The sequence below is a fragment of the Phyllostomus hastatus genome, unplaced genomic scaffold (genome assembly GCF_019186645.2).
Source record: "Phyllostomus hastatus isolate PE091 unplaced genomic scaffold, TTU_PhHast_1.1 phas_scaffold_46, whole genome shotgun sequence".
Classification (NCBI taxonomy): domain Eukaryota; kingdom Metazoa; phylum Chordata; class Mammalia; order Chiroptera; family Phyllostomidae; genus Phyllostomus; species Phyllostomus hastatus.
In genome coordinates, this window is record NW_025334032.1 from 16,828,331 (window position 1) to 16,853,112 (window position 24,782).

General features: G+C 42.4%; 1 pseudogene; it reads right to left on the reverse strand.

Annotated features, from left to right (window-relative positions):
• Positions 1–557: 557 nt before the first annotated feature.
• Positions 558–2,658, reverse strand: LOC123807743 (annotated as a pseudogene).
• Positions 2,659–24,782: the final 22,124 nt, after the last annotated feature.

Below are 24,782 nucleotides of genomic sequence, written 5' to 3' on the forward strand. Positions count from 1 at the left end.
TGACTCAGGGGCAGTTCAGCGGGTTGGAAACTGGCCTGACCCTTTCAACTGTGTGACATTATCTATTTCTACATTACCAATACCTTGAATCTATTACATATAATGGATGGGGTGACAGTGAAGATAATGAAGGGAACAGAAATACATGAAATTAACAGCATTTAGGTCAGGCTTTCTCACAAAATTTGTAGTGAAAACAATCCATTCTAGTCAACTAGAAAATTTTAAATAACCATTTTCAAATTTGTTCCACCTTCAAATTTGTTGTTCGATATGTTTTAACCTTTTAAAAATTTGGTTTGATAATATAAGGAAATTAATAAATATATCAAGGAAAGAGGAAATTCTTGAAGTAGCAGGAATAGTGGAATGAAGAAATCATCATTTACAAATCAAACCAGTAAATCAGTGTGATGAGTTATGGGATGTCTGCCTAGTCTGAAAGGATCCCTCCACAAAACAATAGTAATTTTTTTTTCAATACTCAGTTTCTTTTAATGACCACCATCTCCCTGAAGGACAGGAGCAGGCAGCTAGGCAATGGCAAGAGATGTTCACTAGAAGATCTTGCCCTGATTGAAGGCTTTGCTCACATGCTGGAAGGCCCCTTCCCAGCAAAAGTACTCTCAAACTAGTGTCTGGGACTCCTCGCTGTCAGGATTCAGTTTCTGTCATGTATATGACTCCTAGTCCAACTGCCTGTCTGGACTTAGAGGAAAGGCAAGCTCCTGGCTTCAGAAGACCCAAACTCCAGAATGGAGCTGCTGTTGTTAGTTCCAGAGAGGATGACACTGCCAAAGGCATCCTTCCTCACCTTGGCCAATTGCTGGAACATTCCAGTGATGAGGGTCTGGGTGAGTTCTTCCAGAAAGCAGTACTGGAAGTACCACAAGGACAATTATTCTCATCAAAGTGCTCCCCAAAACATGACAGCGCAATAGAGAGTGTGTCCTCATTGGGCTACTTGCACTTAAATGGGGGGGGTGCTCTGCCCGCAGGGCCCCCCCACCCCCCAGCCGCCACAGATGAGAATGAGTCTACCAAGACACGATCTGCTCGGGGAGGAAAGGTGGCTGATCTCTCAAAGGAGAAGGGCCTTTTCCTCAATGGGCTTTTACTGGGTTCGTTTGCACAAGAATACAGGTAAAGCTCATCAGTCATTGTTAGATAGTAAGGATCAAACAATAGATAACAAAGGACTCTGAGGGCCTATTTTGAGTCAGGGTCAGATAGTTAAAGAGCTGTAAAACGTTGAGGAACAAACTTACTGCTTGCTTGGACCCTTATCATTTAATTGAGAGCATTCTAAACAAAGCAGGTTTCACAGGATTTTACATATTCTTTCTTAGGCCTGATTGCCCAGGGAACCCGCCCTTTCCAGCACAGGGCTGCACCACCCTCTGTCATTGTTTCAGGCTTAGGTCAGGCAGGGGAAGTAAGGCAGCCAAGAGATTAGAAGACTTCTCGCAGACAGAATGAGGACTCGGGCTATGTCAAAGCCAAGGGGTGAGGGTCTATCACCCCCTTTTGTTGTAGCCCCCAAGTCCTTCCTTGGGGGCCTCCCACATGATTATGCCTATCTTAGATAGTTCCCCCCTTGGGGAATCTTACCTGTCATTGGGTAACCAATCAAGCATTGGGGGCCAGTTATGGATGAAGTAAAAGGAGCAGAAGTGGCGCTCCTGCCAAGGAGATAAGCTTTTGTCTCCTCAGTGGCTTGTGGTCCCAAAGTCACTCACCCAGCCTTAGTCATGGGGGTGGTTACAGCTTCTGAAACCAGGCAGGGCTGTTCCCAACACTTAAATTCATTCAATACACAGGTATTCTTGGGCAGTTGAGCAAAGTGGTCCTTGACCCTTGGCTCAGTGGGTAGCCCAGGCTCACTTGCATCCATCTCTTCCTCAGGAGCAGAGGCGACTGCTGTTTTCTGTTTCTGCTCAGTCTGCAGTTTCTGCTTCTCCCAAGATCCTTTCTCCTTCTGTGGGGTGTACTTTTTAGGCTGGCTCTCTCTAATTTTTTAGTATCTTCTTCAAGAGTTTTACCTCTCTCAAGACAGCATGGAACTGGGGCTGGTTAATGCAGGTGAGGAATTGGCAGTTGGTATTGGGGAAGACCTGGTGGAAAGAAGGCTCCAGGACCTGTTTTTAGAGCCACAATGGGGTGCAAACTACTGTGATGTCAGCCAGTGTCATACATTCACCTACCAGAAAAGTCCGTGTCTTCAAGTGAGCATCCAGCAGTCCCAGAACTTGCCTCATCTCCTCCTTTGTATTCTCTGTGGCCTGCTTGTTGCGGTGCATCATGCCCAAGTGGGGAACACCCAGACATTGGCTGGGGGCACCATGTCACTGTCAGCAAAGCTCACCCACTCTACCACCCGGGCTGCTGCCTCTGGACTACTTCCTGCAGCTTCTCATTGCTTCCATAGTAGGCAATGACATTGCTCTTAAGCACACAGAATCCATCGTCAGCTTCAAATGCTGGAATCTTGCTGGCAGGAAATTTGTGGAGAAATTCAGGGGCATGGTTGGTTTGCCCAAAGTGGAAGTAGGGTGGTATGGAGAGCACATGGATCTGAGTCCTGCTGTACTGAGAGGCAGTGAGGGCATTTAAGGCCCTTGAGTTTTCAGGATATGTGTACAGAGTCCCAGCTGCCATGGTGATTTCACAGAAAAAGGAGGTGTACAAAATAATTATTAATGAAAAAGGAAGAAAAGACAACCTTGCAGTAGAGTAATCAGTAGATATCATCTTGACTAAGTGATTGACGTTAATGCTGGCAGCAGTGGGACAGAAAGACATCGTGTTCCACCTGATGGGATGCAACAAGGACACTACACTCCTGTGCTTTACCTGCCCAAGATGCTTAACTTACAGTCTGATCACGAGGAAATGTGGGATGAGCCTGCATTTTGGATCGTTCTACAAAATGACATGCCTGCAGTTGTTGGGAACCACTCTGCCTGGTTTCAGAAGCTGTAGCCTCCCACAGCTAAGGCTGAGTAGAAAGGCCTTGCAGACAGAAGCCTCTAAGGACACAAAAACCTATCCCCACACTCATATCCCCCTGCTTGGCTCTGGAGGATGACTGGTTAGCCAATAACGGGTAAGATTCCTCAAGGGAGAAACAACCTAAGACAGGCACAGTCACGAAGGGACTGTCAGGGAAGGACTTAGGGGACTTTAGAGAAAGGGTGACAAACCTTCACCCCTTGGCTTTGTTATAGCCTGAGTCCTCATTCTATCTGTAAAAAGTCTCCTACTCTCTTGGCTGCCTAGCTTCCCCTGCCTGACTCAGACTTGAAACAATGCCTCCAGGGCGTGCAGCCCTTTGCTGGAATGGGCAGTTTCCTGGGGCAATCAGGCCTGAGAAAGAATGCATTAAAGCCTGTGAAACCTGCTTTGCTAAGAATGCCCTCAAGGTATGCATACTAAATATTTAGGGTCCAAGCACAAAATGAGTTTGTTTCCCCAGGTTTTATGGCTGATTGGCGTCACTCTGTCTACCAAACCCTGACTGAAAAGGCCCCTCATTGTCCCAGAAATGTTATCTGTAAACCACATCTCCTTTCTTTGATATGTATTCCTATGCAAGCTAAACTCAATAAAAGCCCAAGGAAAAAGGTGCTCAGGGCTCTTCTCCTTTGAGAGATTACCCAGCCTTTTCTCCCCAAGTAGATCATGTCTTGGCAGTCTTATTTCATCTGTGATGCTGGGGGACACTGCGGGACAGGGTCCCCCTCATGAAGTCTTCCAAAATGTCAAGGTCATGAGAATCAAAGACAATAAAGGATGTTCAGATTGAAGAGATTAGAGAGGCATAGTAATTGATCCTAGACTGGGTCTTTTGTTATAAACAACAATGGGGCAACTGATGGAAGAAATCTGGATGGGGGTCTTGGGTGAAGGATCAGCAGGAGCTCTTTGTACTATTCCTGAAACTTTTCTATAAGATTGAAATTTCTTCAAAATGAAATTAGAAATAGTTTTGGACCAAAAGCAACAGTAATTTGGTCTGTGGTGGTGTTGTCATGCAGGAGAAATGACAGAGCATTAGCCTGGCACACCAGGACTCATGTCTTGATCAACAACTCACTAGCTGTGTGACTTAGGGTACTTAATCCTTCTGAGACCTGCTTATTTCACATCTGTTAAGTAGGGATAACATTAGAACCTCCCATGGGGTTTTAGGAAGATTAAATGTTATTACATATGTAATAACCCATGTAAAACTTAGCTCAGTGATAAACTCAATAAGAAGCACTTAATAAACAATGGCCATAATAAATAGAGTATTTGTTTTCTGAGGTGCACTAGCTTAGTACCACACACTAGGTAGCTGAAAAATAATAGAAATGTATTGCCTCACAGTTTTGGAGGATGAAAGTTATAGATGTATAGTTATGAGGGAAGGGGCACAGAGCTTCCATGGCCTCTCTGGGAGAAATACCCTCCTAGCATCTCCACCTGGAAACTCTGAATCCTGTACTTTAGGGATTTGGGGGGAGGATTCATTAGGATGAGTTCCCAGATTCATCCTAGCTTTCACCCCATTTCTGGGGCGCATCCTGGGAATAAACATACTCAGCAACTGACAGAGTCCCCAGCTGGTGTACCCAGCACAATGCCACACACATATGGTAAAATAGAAGGTAATCTAAAGAACTATGATAGTTTTGAAAATGTTAAGAGCACAGAAACCTGCTGTGGCTGTTTTTCTTGTGGCTGGTAGTTTGGTTCTCCATCTGTCCTGGCTTTGGATCTGCCTCATCTTGTCTAATCTTGGTGTCAGAGCTCAATGAGGCCACATGCAATCTGGAAGCAACAACCAGGGCTCCTGGTCCGTGGTGAGGCAAACTTTCTTTTCATAAGCTGCAGTTGTCGCAGCTGCTGCCCTTACTCCCACGCCTTTGGCTCGTATGTTTTAGGATTCTTCACCAAGTCCCCAAACCACCCCTGGTTAAATTAGGTCATCTTAGAAAATTTGGGGCTCTTTCCCAACTATATGTTGAGAAAAGATTTTGAGGAGATGACTTCACTTGGGATTCCATTTTCCCTATTTCCTGGCTCTTTCTATCTTGAGGTGGGCACGTCACTCCATATTTTTAGGACATAGTTTACATGACAATGACTCATTCCATGTTGTACTCCTCTTGCGATGCCAGCCTAGACTGAGTTCCTGTTGTCTTGTTTCATCTAATTGCCTTTCAAAGAGTAAATGGAAATTTTAAACTGAAAGGTGGCAAGTTTGACAGTTTATTTAATATTTCTTGTTCCATAAAATGGAAACTGTCATATTTTATCTTTTTATATATCATAGACATACTTCTCCAATCACCTATAAATAAACATGAAACTTATGCTAATTAAGGGGGGAAATCACCAAGATGTTCTCAGTTCTGCAGTCAAAATCAGAAAGCATGAGGACAACTTTTGCATTACGGTAAGTTGAAAAGTGGAGAAATAGTAACTTGCCCATGATTACATAGAATATGATACATCATGAATTTTTAAAACACTCAATTTACATAGAGAAATAAGACAAATATGCACAGAAAAGGGGAAGCGTGAAATGCGACACAAGTAAAACATGAGCCCTCTGAGGGCCCCTGATAAAGAGGAGGTGCTCAGGAAAGATTTGTTAAATTTCTACCTAATAATAGACAAGAGAAGTAGCTCAATCACCACCTCAGCTGCTTTTGCTCATATGAGTTGAGTCTATAAAATAGAAAAATCATATCTGTCATCCACAAAAAATGCCAATTCATTGTCATAGCTAGGTTACATAAAATTAAATAATGAGGTGAGAAAATGCAAAGTATGGCAAAACAAGCATGAAGCTCTTAGTCTATATCTTCTCTACTTTTCTATGTAAAATATATTGCTAAAAAGTACTTAGCTTTATCTCTGTTGGCAATACAATTTAAATCTCAAAATACACATAAGACGGTGGGTTGGGGGGGAGGACTGAACTCGTTCTCTATTCCAGTCACACGGACCAAAAGCTCACTCTACTCCAAATAAGACCTCATCTCTAATTACATCTGCAAAGACTCTTTTCAAATCAGGTCACATTCACAGGTATTGGGGGCTAGAATGTGAACTATCCTTTTCGGGGGACACAATTCAGTGCATAAAGTATATCATGGGAGGCTCCTTATTGCTTCCTTGGGTTGTGTAGGGACCCTGGAGAGTCACGGTATCTCTAGACCCCAGACTCCACCAGACTCTGGGCTCTCTGCCTTAAGTCCAGTCACTATGTGACCCAGCCCTGTCACTTGGCACAGTCCTATGTGTCCATGGGTGCTGATTCTCCCAACAGAGGCCTCCACTCAGGACCAAATTGGCCTCTGGCCCCTCTCAGTGCCTACTTGTCACCCACCCTCTGGAAGATTCCTCTTTCCCTCTTGGCCAAGTGTTGACCCAGGACCCTTTCCTCCTCCCAGTCCCCAGAAGGCCCCTGCAACCTAGTCACATTTGTCTCACCTTCTCTGAAAACAAAATCTGTTGTGGCCTTGGTGAACCTTTTTCATTTTCTTCAAGGCAGCTCAACTTGCAGTCCTTTCCATTGAAACACGAGAGATGACTGCCCCCTTGGGGTAAGAGAAGCACTTCTGAGTGATTTCAGGTAAGTGGCTGAGAGAAAGCACAGACTTCTCACCAGGACACCCTCCCTACCTGGCCAGTCCTCAAGAAGTCACTCTGCTGAACACTAATTCTTTAAAGTTTCCATCCAGCTGTGTTATGGAAAACAGGAAGAAAGAGGAAAAAACAGGAAAGGGAGAATAAAATGCACCAAAAGCAAGAGGTGGGAAGAAATAGTGGGATAAAGGATTTAAACAGAGAGAAAAAGAAAACATATCAGAAAGAGAATAAGAAGCATTTATGAAACAAGTTATATAGAAACAGCCAGAGTGTATTAAAAATTCTATCAACACTTTCTCGTTTAAAATAAATGTATAATAATAAGCCAGTCAAAAAAGACGAATCTGGTATGGCTCCACTTATATGAGGTCCTAGAGTCGTCAGAATCAGAGCTTCTTGAATGTGGGGGTGGGGGAGGGAGGCTGGGGGAGGGGAGTGGGGAATTGTTTAATGGGACAGTTTCAATTTTGCAAGATGAGAAGTTCTGTTGGTCACACAACAATGTGAATACACTTAACACTGTAAGACTGTACATTTAAAATGGTTAAGCTAGTCAATTTAACATTAGGTATATTTTACAACTGTAAAATTTAAGAGTAAACATATACCATGTTCTTTGGTTAACATATAAACCACTTGCCTTTCACCTCTCAGTTTATCTTTGTAGTATTCATTTTTTGTTCAATGCTTTATTTTCTGTGCTACATATTAGAAACTATCTTGAAAGGTGAGAAGGGAATGACGACCCCAATCTTATTTCCACATATGTCAACAAAGATTTCAAAAGGAATGGGGAGAAATGCTGAGGAAATCCAAAGGCCAGTCTTGACAGAGAGCATTTGGCAGCCAATTAGGAAGGGAGGGGACCAGGGGCTAGATGCAGGGTGTGCACTGGGACAAGCAGATTCCTCTAGAAGTTCCAAGAAAGGCCCCTGGCATGGCATCTTCATATACTTTCATGGGCAGCGGGCAGTGAGGGTCACAGAGGAAAAAAGCAAATGGCTGCTTTAAGCCAGAGTGCCAACTAACTCTCATCAGTATGAAAGAATCAACTGTTCATTTCATTGGGTAAAAGCTGTCACTATTTATCAAGCCTTTATGTGGAATCGTGAGTTAAAGAACAACACACTGTCCCAATGGCTAGGAGGTGCTGGAGGTAATTACCGACCCCCTAACCCCACCCTTACAGCTGCTGGATGTTTACCAATGAAGGGAAAGCCAGAATCCAGATGTTGGAGAAACAACATCAGCCTGCATCTGGGCCTTTTAACAAGATGTGATGCGGGAGAGCCCACATTTATTCTAGAGACACCCTTAATTCCCTCTGACAATTCATTGTAGTCAGATAGCTGCACTTCCCTGGGAGCATCTGTCTTGCATTGAACATTGAATTGCTCTGAGCACCAATGCAGAAGCTGATTGCAGAGTAAAGTGGAGTGCAGCCCTGGGCTCTCGTTCGTGCTGCTTTCCTCTCAGATGGCTCTGCACTGTGCCCCAGAATGCGGGACAGAGGGGCTTGGTCCTGCGGGCACCCAAATGGTTAAATAACTAATGAGGTGCATAGGTGCTGAAATATAGCTGCACTTGTTACAGCTCTGTGCTCTTAACAGATACAAGTATTACAAGCCCATCCTCTTTTTTCACTTTTTCTCCTAAACTTTAATGCCGGTTTGTAATCCCTCTGAGCAAACGTGTTTTAGAGCTAGCGATCATTGATTTAATTTCATTTATGGATTCTATCCTACTTACTGTTGATTGCCAATAGGGGGCGTTGATCAATGGCTTTATTACTGTTTTCATATCTAATTACAGGATCGCAAGTGCCAATTCATTTATTAAAAGTAAATATTAATTTAACTTCTTGAATCTTATAGAATTTTTATCACTAATTTCACTTATGGTATTCTTTAGTTTAAAAACTAATTTTCCTACATGTCTACAAATAAACTTGAAAAGATATAGATATATTTTTAAGTCAACATTTAAATTGAAGCATGGTGTATGTACAGAAAAGCTTACAAATCATAAAAGTGCAGCTGGAAAAATTTTTACAAAGGCAACACATCTGTTGGACCACGCCCCCATGGGGCAAGATATAAAATATTACCACAAGATTCCCTCAAACCCCTTCCCAGTTATTATCCCCACTCACAGCAAGTGCTCTTCTGGCTTGTTTCATCATCACTTAGGTTAGCTATTTTGAAACTTTCTATCTGAATTGTGTAATTGTGTCTGGATTTCTTGTTCAATATTATGTTCATGAGGTTGTCCAGGTCCTGAGCGAAGCAATATTACAAGGTGTAGTATGTGGCATACATGACTGCATGAATATACCCCATTTATTTATTCATACTAGCAGGTTTTGGGGCTGATTCCCGTTAAGAACTATTATGGGTGATGCTGTTATAAACACTCTTGCACATCATATATAAACTTTAGGAGATATCACTAAAAGGTTTCTGGAAAGGTTGTACCAATTTACACTCCCACTGGCCACACATGAGAGTTTCAGTTGCTCCACATCCTTACCAATACTTGATATTGTAAACTACTTTTTTATTGTGTGAAATTGTTATGGTACATGATATATAGCTTTTCAAGGGCTTCCCAAGTGATGTAACTTTAGCTAGATACTAGGAAAACAGTAATGAAGATACAGGAACTGTGCAAATTAAAAGCACATAGAATATGTATTTAGCCCATGGAGTGTTCTCAAATTAGGAGGGTCTCTTCTTGATCAAGGCAAGGTGTTGTGAATAAAATCCTTTATTCTTACACACAGTAAGCCCATGTTACATTTAAATTGCTGCAGTGATTAAACCCTAAGTCCTAACGGAGCATCAGTGTTGGGACAGACAGAGGCGGTTAAACTTCCCTCGGCAGAATCAGCTCCTTTTAACCAAGGAGGTGTCTTAAAGCTCAGCAATGAGAGGTGACAATGCGGTCCTGTCACATCTCACTTGTCCAGAGACAACCTGTGTTACCAATGCCACTATCTTTTCAACGTTGTTTGAAAATGAAATCAAAGTAATCAAGATGTGGGAAGAAGAGAGTGCTGAGGTTAACAGCGTATAAGTAGGACTGGTTCACCTTTTTCCCTGATCTTTCCTCGAATGTGTTAACACGGAGGAAACTGGTGAGGAGCCTGCATGTTCTAGTCAAGCGCACTTCATTCCATGAGTGTCCACAAGTTAGAGATACTTCCAGAGTGAGCTGAGTTACTAAATTCATTCTTTTTGACTATGAACCAATGATGCCTTTTCTGGACTTGAGGAGACCAAAGTTTCTTATGCATACCATCTTTGAGAGTTCCAGACCTTCTCTGAGCAGAGGCAAACACATCTGGCCAGACTTCTGAACAGGCAGGCCCACCGCCTCTTAGTCACGGCCTTTCCTGCCCTCTCATTTACCTCTGCCCTACCCTCTGGCTCAGGAGCATGAAACATGATGAATAAGCCCAGCAGCACTGGTGACTCATTGGGGCTTAGGCTAATTTTCCAGAATAAGTCATACTCCTCAGTGGCTCATCTCCATCCATCTTGTGGACACAGCCAGGTTTGCAGAATTCCCAGCTTAAATGTTGGGAGGGGGTCCGTGGCCATGGGCCAGAGCCGCTGACCCCATAGAGAACCAACCTATTAGGAGAGGGTCGGGCTTTGTGGTAATGAGAGGAGGGGCATCCTCTGATACCCACAGGAAGACGCGATAGCCTTGTTGAATAATTTCAGGAGCTAGCAGGGTGGTAAAACCCATTTGGTCAAAGACCAGGAGGAGTGCAGTTGATCCAGATGATGGGAGACGTAGGCAGGTGGGGGACATTTCCTGCTGGGTGGGGCGCATAGCTGGTGAAAGCAGGGAACTGGTAGTTGGGCCTTTGGAGCCCTATGAGGCCCAAAGACATGCAGACAGCACATGGGATTTTAGGTCTTACAGTCCATGAGGTGGAGGCATGCCTACTTAGAACTGTTACCACCCCTGGCTGACGTTGCTCAATGGATTGAGCGTGGGCTGCGAACCAAAGCATTGCAGGTTCGATTTCCAGTCAGGGCACATGCCTGGGTTGCAGGCCACGGCCCCAGCAACCGCACATTGATGTTTCTCTCTCTTTCTTTCTTCCTCCCTTCCCTCTCTAAAAATAAATAAATAAAATCTTAAAAAAAAAAAGAACTGTTACCACACTGTGGCCTCCCACCACTCACAGTCCTCCCAGTCTGTATGGAGGGCTAATCACCAGTCATTCTCATCGTCAGCATGTTAACTGTTGACACAGGGTGACGCCTTCATAAAGCTGTCAGGGGAGCAGAGATAGGAAGTTAACCCAAGGTCAAATTTTCATGGCAAAGGAGAAATCTTTAACACAATTGCTGAACTTTGTCTGAGGCTAGCAATAAGAAATATTTATCCCCAGACACATGAACTAATTTAAAAATAAAATAGCCCCATCCATCTCATTAAAACAGTTGTTTCCAGAGTTACATTTTTATATTTAATATTCTATTATAAAAATTGGTATGCTGTATTGTTTTTGATCAGTTGTGAACTGATAAAAGTTATGTAACACAATCTAGATAAATATTTTGACACCTAGAGCTTTATGATCACATTTAAAAATATATATTACTATTTGCATATGTCTTTGTCTGTAGAAAATCATGCCAGGGTGATTAATAAGTCATTTAAGTATAAAAGTATGTTACACTAAGATAAATTCTGCATAGAAAGTACATTAAAATATAATTTTAAGGAAAAATATAAAATTAGAGACTTTTAAAGAACTTGTCAGCGCATTTTTTAAATGGGTAATGGTGAGTATGAAATTTTTATGATATGCAGATTCCACTGGATACTGTTAAAGGAATGATGTAAGTTTAAGTCAGTATATTATAAACATTTTTAAATGTTAAATTAAAAATATGCAAAGCTGCAGTAGTTTTTCATGAGTAAAATATATGAAAAACACTGCTCTAAACTCCAGCTTATAACTGGTTTGGTGGTTGTATTTTGGGGGTGTAACAGAGCAGGTATCAAATACTTTAGTCACACTGCCCATTGTCTGGGATATAAGTGTTCCATTGTGTTCTCAAACAGCTGACCTGGGTGGTTCAGTCTCAGGGAGGCTGTAAATGCACCTGTGTTTAACGCTTCTATTGTTGTATAATAGTAAATACAAGCTTGAGGACAGACTATTAAAAATTATTAAGATGTAAGATATTCAGGCACATGGAGAATAATTTGAATGTGCCAATGAAAATGAAAAGTCATACTCTGTAAATCTGGGTTTTGGACACCTGAGTTACTAATAAATTCTGGACATAAAAGTGGGTGTACACACCTTAACTTTGGTATAGCCTTTTTATGGAAATTGTCCATATAGTTTGTGTTTTTTTGTACATAACAAAAGAACCATTGAGCTGATGAGTTGGTCAATCCAATGCTCTTATTCATCCTTTTAGCTTATTCAGAAACTGTGAAGATTGTGCCATATGGAATTAGATGAGACGTTGGTATGATGGAAAATAGGTTCTCTTGCTGCTGGGTCTGTGTTGAAACCTGTGTTCTCTCCCTGTTTCCCCGAGGCCCTCATGCCACTAGACACCCTGCCATCCAAAATCACCAACCTGCAGGTGGGAAGTGGAGGGAGGTTGCCTTTCAGAGTCTATGGCGACAGCTTTGTGGTGCAGTCCCTGGTTAACTGGCACACAGCTGAGATAGGCCAGCACAGACAAGACGTGGCTGTGTGTTCCTCACCACTGTCCCAGCCACAAGCACATGATTCAGCTTCTGGTTGACCCACAAGTGCATGTCAATGTTGAGCTGATTTGGAGGAGAAACATGGAGGGTGAGCCATTCTCTGACCAAGGTGTGGCATAGAGTCTTGCTAGAAGGTGGTAATTTATCTGTAGACACCTTGTTTGATGTCTGGACCCAAACTCTGAAGGACTAGAAACTAGAATTTGGCCATGTGTAGAAATGGGTAGGTTCAAATGAACTAAACCTGAGATAGATCTAGACTCACAATGCCAACTTATTAACTTATAAAAATGTGACAATCATGGGGACGAGCCATTAAAGTCTTCTTGCCAGTTCAAGTGTCTTCTTTTGGGAGGTCTTTGAGGGAAACCCAGACAGTGTTGCCTCAGTGCGGGCAGCACTTAGTGGATGAACACCTCACAGCCAGGACCAGCGAGCTCTACAGGCCAGTGTCCATTGCTGTCCCCTGTGCTGCCAGGAAGGCTGAGGTCTGTTCAGCTGGCCACACCCTCCCCTATCAGTCCTGGAGGCTAGGGCAGCTTCTAGCTCCTTGGGCTCCATGTTCTAGCTTCATGCTGACTTCCCCATGTTGTCAGAAAACTGCCTCCAGTTTATGAATAAGCTGGCCTCCGTAGGATGAAAACAGAAATTGCCTTTATTCTCTTTCTTCACAGCCCCTTTAAACAGGTCTGCCCCCACTTTCTTTGTGGGCATCCCATAAACACACTGGAGGAGGTCTAGGGTAGAAGCCACAGCTTTTCTGGGGTTGTCAGGTATTAACAAAGAATCACATCTCTTCAGTATAAAAAAAATCCCAGTCTATTCTAGTATTAAGTCGTCCCTTTCTCATTCAATTTTAACCTTCTCTCCTCCCCTAGCCCAACCCCAACCTTGACCCAGGACTTGGAGTGGGGGAGTGGGGCTCTTTGGCTTCTTGCTCTTTCTCTCCTGAATATTCTCCTTGCCCCAATCACCACGCTACCCGTGGCTTGTTTGGGTGCTAAGGGAGCAGACGAGAGAGTTGTAAGGACAGGAAAGTTCCTATTCGTGGGTAGAATCAGCATCTTCTGACATGTAGAAGTGCTTGTGTGGGTCCTTACTAGACAGCCTTGCAGGGACCCTCCACCTATAGCTCCCCAGTGTTCAGGGCATCTCCAGCACCTGGCCCTTGAGCATCAGCGGATCCCTCCCCCCCACACAGACCCTGCTTTTGGTATCACTTCATCTTTCCAGAGACCCATTTCGGAGGTGACCCTTTAGAAGTACCCAACTCTGAATACAGGGTTCTCCTCAGCCCCAGGGAAACATAAGTGTTCCCTGACCTACCACACTCAGGGAACCTTTGGAAGAACCTGAGCTCTTCCAAAGGCAGCCATAGGCTGCTGGGGAAGCTGTCACTACATCCCACCAAGCCAGGGAGCAAGGGAAGCGCTGAACTTATCTCCCAGCTCTCCTCTCTTGCTTGGGTGAAGCACATACCTTCCTCTCTAGGCTAGGAAGAGAAAGAGCCTCAGTGCTCCTTCCAAATGAGGTTCTCTCTCTATTCTCCAGCCCTCAGCAAAATTCTCGGCCTTCTCTTGTTTAGCCTGGAGGTGAATGACAAGGGGGGACTGGCAGAACCCTTGTTTCACAGCACCCCTGGCCCCTTATTTTAGAAGGTAAGGTCTCTATGCATTTATCTTTATCAATACAGCTGCTCTCTTGGTTTTTCCTTTTCTTTTTCTTCATTCTGAAAACTTTTAAATAAAACTAATTTCTACTCCCCTTAACATTCTGGGTTCTGAGTTGAATGATATTCATCAGAGTCACAGAATCAGCCCCAGTTTTCTCAATCCTTTTAAAAAAAATTTTTTTCTATTGTCTTGTTTTCCATTACCATTTAGTCCCCTGATACCACCCTACCCCTAGCAATTGCCACATTGTTGTCTATGTCATGAGTCCTTTTTCCTTTTTGCTTAATCCCTCCACCCCCTATTTTTCCCTTCTTAGCTGTCATCCTGCTCTCTGTGAGTCTGTCTTTGTTTTCCTTGTTAGTTCATTTTCCACGTATGAGTGAAATCATATGGTATTTGTGTTGTTCTTACTGATTTATTTGTTTAGCATAATGTGCTCAGGTCCACCCATGCTGTCACAAAGGTTAAACTTTTCTTCTTTTTAATGAGTAGACATTTCATTGTGTAGTGAAATACTGAGTGGAATACTGAGTAGTACTCCATTGTGTAAATGTCCCATAGTTGTTTCATCTACTCATCTATTGATGGGCACTTAGGTTGCTTCCATATCTTGGTGATTGTAAATAATGCTGCAATGAATACAGGGGTGCTTATACTCTTTCAAATTAGTGTTGTGGGTTCCTTCAGATATACTCCCAGAAATGGGGTTGCTGGGTCAAAAGGCAGATCCATTTTTAATTTTTTGAGGTGTCTCCATACTGCTTTCCTCAGTGGCTGCCCCAATCTGCATTCCCATCAATAGTGCAAAGGGTCCCCCTTTCTCCACATCCTCTGTAAACCAGCACTTGTTTGGTGATTTATTGATGGTAGCCATTCTGACAGGTGTGAGATGGTACCTCATTGTAGTTTTAATTTGCATTTCTGATGATTAGTGACATTGATCATCTTTTCATATGCCTATTGGCCATCTGTATGCCCTCTTTGGAGAAGTATCTATTCAGTTCCTTTGCTCACTATTTTCTTTTTTTTCCCCTCAGTGGGAGATGCAGTTTATTTACAGGAACAACCATGAGGGCAGGGGAAATACACAGTGTTTACAAAGTTAGCTACCTGTACCAGATGGATTACATACGCAAAAATAAAAATCTCAAGACCACAGAACAGCGTGAGCCCAACCCCCCTCACCCAATGACCCCAGCATGTGGTAATGCCTGTTGGGTGGCCCCTTGGCATGCGGGGGCTGGGCGGAGAGAGTGATGCATGGAAGGAAAAGCCACTGGCCATGAAAATTAGTACAGAACCGCCCCCCACCACATACACACACACACACACACTCAGACACATGATAGGATACAGGGTGAACAACACCTAGCCAGGTTGGGAAGGATGGGAATTGAAACCCACACAGCCTGTTGTTAGAGGGAGGGGAGTGGGGGAGCCCCTAGTCTCTGTTAAACTACCTGGCAAGGGAGCATACTCTCCCAGGAAGGAAAGGGACTTGTTCCCTCAGGGTCCCTGCTTGACCAAGCCCACCTCTTATCCAGCCTGGGCGGGGTCTCTGCCCTGAGGGCAGGCCTAGCAACAATGGGGAAGTGGATGTGGACAAACCAGTTCCCAAACTACTTCCCACTTCTCCCTCCTCCACCAGAAGTGGGAAAGGGAGAGGCCAGAAGGGAAAGTATGTATTAGGGCCTGAACTGCAGCTGCCTCTCAGAAGGAAGAATGGCCCTGGCCTTCCTCCCTTCACCTTTAACCTACTTCCAAGAGGTCATTTGGAAGCATGCTGGAGACAGCCTGAGATCTTTCCCCCCTGGCGTCTCCTCACAGGGAGAAGACTGTGGAGGTTCAAGAACAGAGGAGCCCAGGCCCCAGGATTTATTCTAACTCCTGCCAAAATCTGTTTGGCTTTTTAAAAATAATCACAATTTGTGGGTTAAAAACCAATTTGTAACCAGACTTCAACCACAAGTAGAACCACGCCAGCGGGAGGTCGGGGTTCCAGACAGGGTGCGACAACCCCCATCTCTGTTGTTCCCTTATCCCCCTAGGATCCCTATCCCAAATCGGTCCACCAGTCCTGGGTACTCGCTACCCAATGTGGGGTAACTCCTCCTGAGAGGAGGGCAGGGGACACATCCAGCAAATGCCAGACAACTTGGCTTAGGGTCAGCCACACCCATGACAGTCAGCTCTGCACCCAGCCCCGACTGCATTCCTCCAGCTCAGCTCCTGGGAGTGATGGTGCCCACCTGGAGGTGGGACGGTACATCTCTTCAGGATGTAGACCAGGCAGGCGGGCACACTGGCATGACAGTTCACAGAGGGGCAATGTCTAGACATGACCCCCCTTCCCCTCCACTGATAGATAACCCAGAGTATGGAGACTACCCTCTCTTCCCACCCTACTCCTAGCAAAGGGGAAGAGGTAAAAGATCAGGATTTTCCTCAGAGCCCCAAACCACAAATACAGAATAAATAACTTAAAAGTGGCTAAGGAAGGGAAAACAGGGCAGGCTTCGAAGGCAGGAACATTGAGAGAGGAACTGAAGCTGGTCACTTTGCTCACTATTTTCTAAAAATATTTATTTTGCAGAGGGGGGAAGGGAAGGAGAAAGAGAGGGAGAAAAACATCGATGTGTGGTTGCCTCTCGTGCACCCCCAACAGGGGACCTGGCCCGCAACCCAGTCATGTGCTCTGTCTGGGAACTGAATCAGCAACCTTCCTTTGCCCACTTTCTAATTTAATTGGCTTTTTATTTGGGGGCGGGGGTCTTGAGTTTTGTAAGTTCTTTACAAATTTTGGGTATTAACCCCTTATCAGATGTATTGATAAATATATTCTCCCACTCTGGGTTGTCTTTTTATTTTGTTGATGTTTTCCTTTGCTGTGCAAAAACTTTTTACCTTGATGTTATCCCATTTGTTTGTTTTTTCTTGTATTTCCCTTGCTTGGGGAGATATATCTGCTAAAATATTGCTATGAGCAAGGTCTGAGATTTTGCTGCCTATGTTTTCTTCTAGGATTTTTATGGTTATAGGTCTAACATTTAAGTCTTTGATCCATTTTGAATTTATTCTTGTGTGTGGTATAAGAACGTGGTCTAATTTCATTTTTCTGCATGTATCTGTCCAGTTTTCCCAACTCCATTTATTGAATGACTTATCATTAGTCCATTGTATGTACCTGCATCTTCTGTTGAATATCCATTGACTATAAAGGTGTGGATTTATTTCTGGGTTTTCTATCCTGCTTCATTGATCTATGTGTCTGTTTTGATGCCAGTGCCATGCTGTTTTGATTACTGTGGACTTACAGTATAAATTCATATTAGGTCTCATGATTCCTCCAACTTTGTTATTCTTTCTCAGGATTGCTATTGCTGTGTGGGGCCTTTTGTGGTTCTATATAAATCTTTGAAATATTTGTTCTAGTTTTGTGAAATATGTCATTAGAATCTTGATAGGAATTACATGAATCTATAGATTGCTTTGGGTAATGTGGACATTTTAATGATGTTAATTCTTCCTAACCATGAACACAGCATATGCTTTCACTTATTTATATCTTCTTCAATTTCTTTCTTAGTGTCTATAATTATCTGAGTATAGGTCTTTTACATGCTTGGTTAGGTTTATTCCTAGCTATTTTTTTCTTTTTGAAGTAATTGTAAATGGGATTGTTTTCTTAATTTCCCTTTCTTTTATTTTGTTATTGGCATATAAAAATGCAACTGATTTCTGGATATTAATTTTGTATCCTGCTACTTTACTGAAATCATTTATCAGTTCTAGTAGTTTCTTGGTGGAATCATTTGGGTTTTCTAAGTACAGTATCATGTCATCTGCAAATAAAGACAGTTTTACTTCTTTCATTCTAATTTAGATGTGCTTTGTTTCTTCTTCTTGTCTAATTGCTGTGGCTCGGATTTCCAGTACTATGTTGAATAAGAGAGGTGAAAGCAGACACACCTGTCTTCTTCCCAATCTTAAGCGGAATGCGTCTAGTTTTTGCCCATTGAGTATGATGCTTGCAGTCGGTTTGTTATATATGTCCCTTATTATGTTTAGTTATGTTTCCTCTAAACCCTGCTGAGAATTTTTATTATAATTGGGTACTAGATTTTATCAAATGCTTCTTCTGCATCTATTGATATGATCATGTGGTTTTTATCCTTTATTTTGTTTATGTGGTGAATCACATTTATTGACTTGGGAATGTTGTACCAATCTTGCATTCCTGCGATAAATCCCACTTGATCATGGTGTATGATCTTTTAGGTGCATTATTGTATTCAGTTTGCTAGTATTTTGTTGAGGATTTTAGTGTCTATGTTCATTAGAGATATTGGCCTATAATTTTCATTCCTTGTAGTGTCTTCATCTGGTTTTGGAATTGAGATAATGTTGGCCTTATAAAATGAGTTTGGGGGTCTTCCCTTCTCTTGAATTTTTGAAATAGTTTGAGAAGAAGAGGTGCTAGTTCTTACTGGAATGTTTGGTAAAATACCCCTCTGACGCCATCTTGTCCAGGCCTTTCGTTTGTTGGTAGTTTTTGATGCCTGCTTCAATTTCACTAGTTATTATCTGTCTATTCAGATCTGATTCTTCCTGATTTAGCTTTGGAGGGTTGTATGTTTCTAGGAATTTATCCATTTTGTCCACGTTGTGCAGTTCATTGGCATATAGTTGTTCATAATATTTTCTTAGAATCCTTTGTATTTCTTTAGTGTCAGTTGTTATTTCTCCTCTTTCATTTCTGATTTTATTTATTTGGGTCATGTTTTTTTTTTTCTTGATGAGTCTGGATAAAGATTTGTTGATCTCATTTATCTATTCAAAGAACTAGCTCTTAGATTCATTGTTCTTTTCTATTGTTTTCTTAAACAATATTTCATTTATTTCTGCTTTGATCTTTATTATTTCCTTTTCTCACATTGGGCTTTGTTTGCTTTTCTTTTTCAAGTTCCTTTAGGTGTAAAGTTACAGTGTTTATTTGAGATTTTTCTTGTTTTTTTTTGAGATAGTCCTGTAATGCTATGAATTTCCCTCTTAGGATTGTTTTTCTTGTGTCCCACAGATTTTTGATTATTGTGTTCTCATTTTCATTTATTTCAAGGTATCTTTTGATTTCTTCTTTGATTTTGTTGACTCATTCATTGTCTAATAGCATGTTATTTAGCTTCCATGTCTTTGCCTGTTTTTCAGTGTTTTTCTTGTGATTGAGATCTGGTTTTGGAATTGAGATAATGTTGGCCTTCCTAGTTTCTTCCTAGGAATGTCTTCCTAGTTTCATAGCATTGTGGTCAGAGGAGAGGCTTGATACGATTTCAATCTTCTTAAATTTATTGAGACTTGTTTTGTGTCCTAACATGTAGTCTATCCTAGAAAATGTTCCATGTGCACTTTAGAAGTATGTATATTCTGATCCTTTGGTGTGAAATTCTGTGAAGATATCAATTAAGTCCATTTGATCTAGTGTGTCCGTTAAGGCTGCTGTCTCCTTGTTGATTTTGTCTGGAAGGTCAATCTACTGAAGTCAAGGGGTGTTAAAATCCCCACCTCTGACTGTATTTCTTTGTATCTCTCATTTTATGTCCATCAAGATTTGCTTCACATATTTAGGTGCTCTTCCGTTGGGCGTACAAATGTTTACCAGGGTTATATCCTCTTGTTGGATTGTTCCCGTTATCATTATGTAGTAACCTTTTTTGTTTCTTACTATAGCCTTGATTTTAAAGTCTATTTTGTCAGCTATAAGTACTGGTACACCAGCTTTTTTCTCCCTTTCCGTTTGCATGAAATATCTTTATATCCCTTTACCTTTAGTTATGTGTATTTTTCAATCTGAGGTGCGTCTCTTGGAGGCAGCATATATATGGGTCTTGTTTTTTTTTTTATCCATTCAGCCACACCATGTCTTTTGGTTGGAGCATTTAAGCCATTTACATTTAAAGTGGCCCTGGCTGGTGTAGCTCAGTGGATTGAGCATGGGCTGGGAACCAAAGCATCGCAGGTTCAATCCCCAGCCAGGGCACATGCCTAGGTTGCAGGCCATGGCCCCCAGCAACCGCACATTGATGTTTCTCTCTCTTTGTCCCTCCCTTCCCTCTCTAAAAATAAATAAATAAATCTTTAAAAAAATAAAGTGATTATTGATAGATATATATTTAGTGCCATTTTTGTTAGACTCTTCCTTTGTCGTCGTCGTCGTCTTCTTCTTGCAAGCCCTTTAACATTTGTTGCAGTGCTGGTTTGGTATTAATAAGCTCCTATAGCTTTTTTCTTGTCTGGAAAGCTCCTTATTTCTCCTTTGATTTTAAATGATTGCCTTGCTGGGTAAAGTAGCCTTGGTTGTAAGTCCTTGCTTTTCATCACCTTGAATATTCATGCCACTCCGTTCTGGCCTGAAATGTTTCTGCTGAAAAATCAGACAGTCTAATTGGTGCTCCCTTGTATTTCTACCTGCATTTCTCTTGTGGCTTTTAGGATTCTCTCCTTGTCTTTAAGCCTTGCTATTTTAATTATGAGGTGTCTCAGTGTAGGCCTCTTTGTGTACAACTTGTTTGGGACTGTCTGGGCTTTGTGGACTTGTGTGTCTTTTACCTTCACAAGATCAGGAAAGGTTTTGGTCATTATTTCTTCAAATGGTTTCTTGATCCCTTGCTCTCTCTCTTTTCCTTGCGGCATTCCCATGATGCAGATGTTGTTACATTTCATGTTATCCAAAATGTTTCTTAAGCTGTCTTCATTTTTTGAAATTATTTTTCTTTTTGCTGCTCTGCCTAGACATTTTTTTACCTTGTCTTCCAAATCACTGATTCAGTCCTCTGCCTCATCTAACCTACTGTTTATTCCTTCCAGTGTACTATTTATTTCAGATATTGCATTCTTTATTTTTTGACTGGTATTTTTTAATGGGTTCTATGTGTTTTTTTCATGCTGTTGAGTATCTTATAGTCATTACTCTAAACTCTCTATCTGATAAATTGCTTGCCCTCATTTTGTCTAACTCTCCTGGAGAATTCCCTTGTTCTTTGATCTGGGGTCTGTTTCTTTGTCTTCCCATTGTTCCTATGTATTTGCTCCTATGTATTAGGTAGATCTGCAAAGACTCATGTGTAGGCCTTTGTCAGATGCTGCTTGTGACTTGTCCTGGTCAACCTGGGAAAGTGATCCACATTGTGTGGCCTCCCGCTGCAAGGCCTGTTTGTGTGCAGAAAGAACCAGGTGGTGCACCAAGGCTGGTTTTTATCAGCACCAGGTCTGGGGGAGGGTCAGCTGAAGCCTCCGAGTTCACAGAGATCCACCTTATTTGTAAAACTAATCACTGAAATAGCCTCCAGCTGTCCTCAGCAGCAGGGCTTAAGCTCCCCTGGGTGGGGCAGAGTAATTCCTGCTGGGGAGGTCTATTGCTTCCCCTCAGGCTAATGCCACTTGGAGGGGAGTGCTCTGCCTGAGAAAGAGGCCTTCTGCAGTGTGGGGAATGACTCAGGACAGGGATCCTCGTGGCTGTTTATTCAGTTCTCTCTCCAGAGCCACCATCCTCCGACTTTCTCAAGCATGTATAGTCTACTCTGCCCTCCCTTTGCCAGAGCCCAAAATAAGTGGCTGCAAAAGAAAATTCTGTGCATTGGCCCTTTAGGAGACTCTCCGTGTCTCTAGCTATCTCTTCCTGGTAGACAGAAACCCCAGTGCTTTTCACATCTGCTATTACCTGGATTCCTTTTCTGTCTCTGTAGGCTGGGGAGCCTAGTTTAGGGTTTAGACCCTATTCTCTCAGGGGAACTTCCCCTCCTGTCTGCTGAAATATCCCTTTGGAACTTTAGCTGCCACCTATGGGAGCACAGTGAGCCCTCTCATCCCTCCCCAACTCTTCCTACCAGTCGCATGTGTGGTGATGTAGTTTCTTCTGTCTGTCCTTGGTTATAAAGCTTCTTTTCAGCTAGTGGTCATTGGTTACTCAGGATGATCTCTCTACAATTTAGTTGTAATTCCAGATTTGTCCTGGGAGGAGATTAGTGTAGCTTCCACTTACTCCTTTGCCTTCTCAGGTCCCTCTATTTTTTCCTTTTGCCTAATGATTTTTATAGTGAGTTGATTATTTCATCCTGGATATTCTTTTAAAAATAGATTTATTTATTTATTTTTAGAGAGAGGGAAAGGGAGGGAGAGAGGGAGGGAGAGAAACATCAATGTGAGAGAGAAACATCGATTAGTTTCCTCTCACACATGCCCCATCTGGGGACTGGGCTGCAACCTAGGCATGATGACCTTTCACTCTGCGGAAACGTGTCCAACCAACTGAGCCATGTTGGCCAAGACTGATTTTTCTTTTAAAATACCTATTGATATTTTTATCTATATTCCATGCAAAACTTTTAAAAAATCTGTTGGAGAAATACTTTTTGAAAAGGAAAGAAACAGATAACAACATATATTTGGTGACATAATTAATTGTCTGCCATATTTTGTGCTGGGGCAGCAAATCAATCTTACAAGAAAATTTTTTGCTTTGTAAATGTCCTCATCCATTTATTTGAATGTAATGTCAATTTCCAAAGGGAAACATTCTTAATTGCCCCTTTTTCTGTTCTTTTGACTCATTCCAGAAGAAGCTACATCAAACAAATTATAGGTTTGGTTAATTAAAACCCAATTTTTAGAAGCCACTAATTATTGAAAATAGAGATGTCCCTTAGGGAACAGGGCCTCATGTACTTGTCCAAGTGCCAAATTTCATTAAGATTCAGGCTGGACAGGGAGCAAATTAGCCTGGGGTGAAGAAGCCTCACTTGCCACAGAACAATTTCTGATGGAGATGGTTCTTCTAGTTCCAGTAGAGATGAATGTGACAAAGTGAAATACGAATTTTTTTTAAAAAGTTAAGAAAATAAGGGCTGCAATGACAAGCCCAGTAGAAAAGTAATTAAGTAAAAACGCTAAGAAAGAAGGTGGAAAGAATGCAAAGATAGAGAGGTTAGGCTGAGCAGAGATGGTTCTAATGAAACGCAGATGTGGGACACCAAGTAATTTCAACATATGGTAATATGATACAGAAGGAAAGTGGGAGGATAAAGAAATACATTCAATGAAGAAAAAAAAATATACACACATGTTTTCATAGCAGCATTATTTCTTAATGTGGGAAACTGAAAATTATTCATATAATTGGGAAAGGGCTTGGTAAGTTAGAGCAGTAACTTTATGGATATCTTGAAATCAGTGAGATGGTAAGTTTTATGTGTGAAATATGTATATATAAAACAAAGGCAGAATCATTTATGTGATAACTGTCACTGAGCACCAGCAAAAGGCCAAAGGCACCATGACTAAGGTGCTGAGAATAGTGAAGAATTTTGATTCTTAACATGGTGCAGGTACATTCTTAATCATTCCCCAGGTTTGAAGACAATGCAGTGTTTCCTGCAGAGCGACGGTCACTATCTAGAAGGTACAAATTCAGAGCTGAATTGCTTCATTCCCTAAAAAGGAATCCTACCTGTCACAGGTCTGTAACCCACCCACTATACTGCACTCTGCCATGCTGGGCCTGGGACCCTGCATAACTCAGGTCTCCCTCATCGACTGCTTCTGGGTAAGTGTCCCAGAGGTAGGCTTACACAGAGGGGCTGGAAGGTGGCAGGCAGGAAGGTGAGATACCTTCCTGTTTGCTTGTTTTCCTGCCACCCCTCCTGCTGGCATGGGCTGTTTGTGGTGTTTTGCAGTCTATTTCCACACTCCTAGAAGCAAGCCCTCTGTAGTCTTCTGGAGGATCCAGCACCACGGGGATGACCCCTCTCCAGAGGACTGTGCACCAGGCTCTTGGCAGCGTCCTCTTTGCCACTGAGCTGCCAGCAGCCTGGTGTCCCTGCCTGCAGAGGTCTGTCAGTTCTGCCAGGACTATCTTCAGTATTCATTACTAGTAGCCCAAACTTCCCCTTGTTTTTCCCAGCCCTAGCTGGCAGCTGTCTCCAGCAGGATCACCCTGTGTAACCTCAATGCCCTTTCCCCTTGGCCATCCTCCATACCCCATATTCAACAACAATTCCTTAGACTAAAAACTATCTGTTCAAATAGCCAGTGTGCTTTCTGTTCTCCTGGTGGGACCCTAGCTGACACAGGACTCTGGAGACTGGAACATGTAGCTGGAGCCAGGAGCAAGGTGGTTTAGGCCCAAAGAGCACAGGAAACTTTTAAGTAAAATTAGGAGTCAAGAATATGCAGGACGAGCCCTGGCTAGTGTGGCTTAGTGGATTGAGCACCAGCCTGAGAACCAAAAAGGTCACCAGTTCGATTCCTAGTCAGGTCATGTGCCTGAGTTGCAGGTCACATCTCCAGCTGGGGGTGTGCAAGAGGCAAATAACCAATGTTTCCCTCTCCCTTCCCCTCTCCAAAAACAAGCAAATAAATAGAACCTTAACAAAAAGAAAAATCAAAGCACCACCCACTTTTAAGGCCCATGTTTATTTCAGACTTTATAAGAGATCAGCAGGGTTCTCTTGCCTAGTTGTCCACTCCTGTCTCCATTATTTGATACAGCATCCAGTCAAGGGCACTGGGAACAACACTCACTGGTATCCCCAAGGTAAACTTACAGGGAGGAGAAAACAGCCTTGTGAAACATTTTGTTTTCCAACAAGACTTGTCTATTATAGCACCATTAGTACTTATACACCCCCCAAAATGATTGAAATAGTTTAATCTTCAATTTTT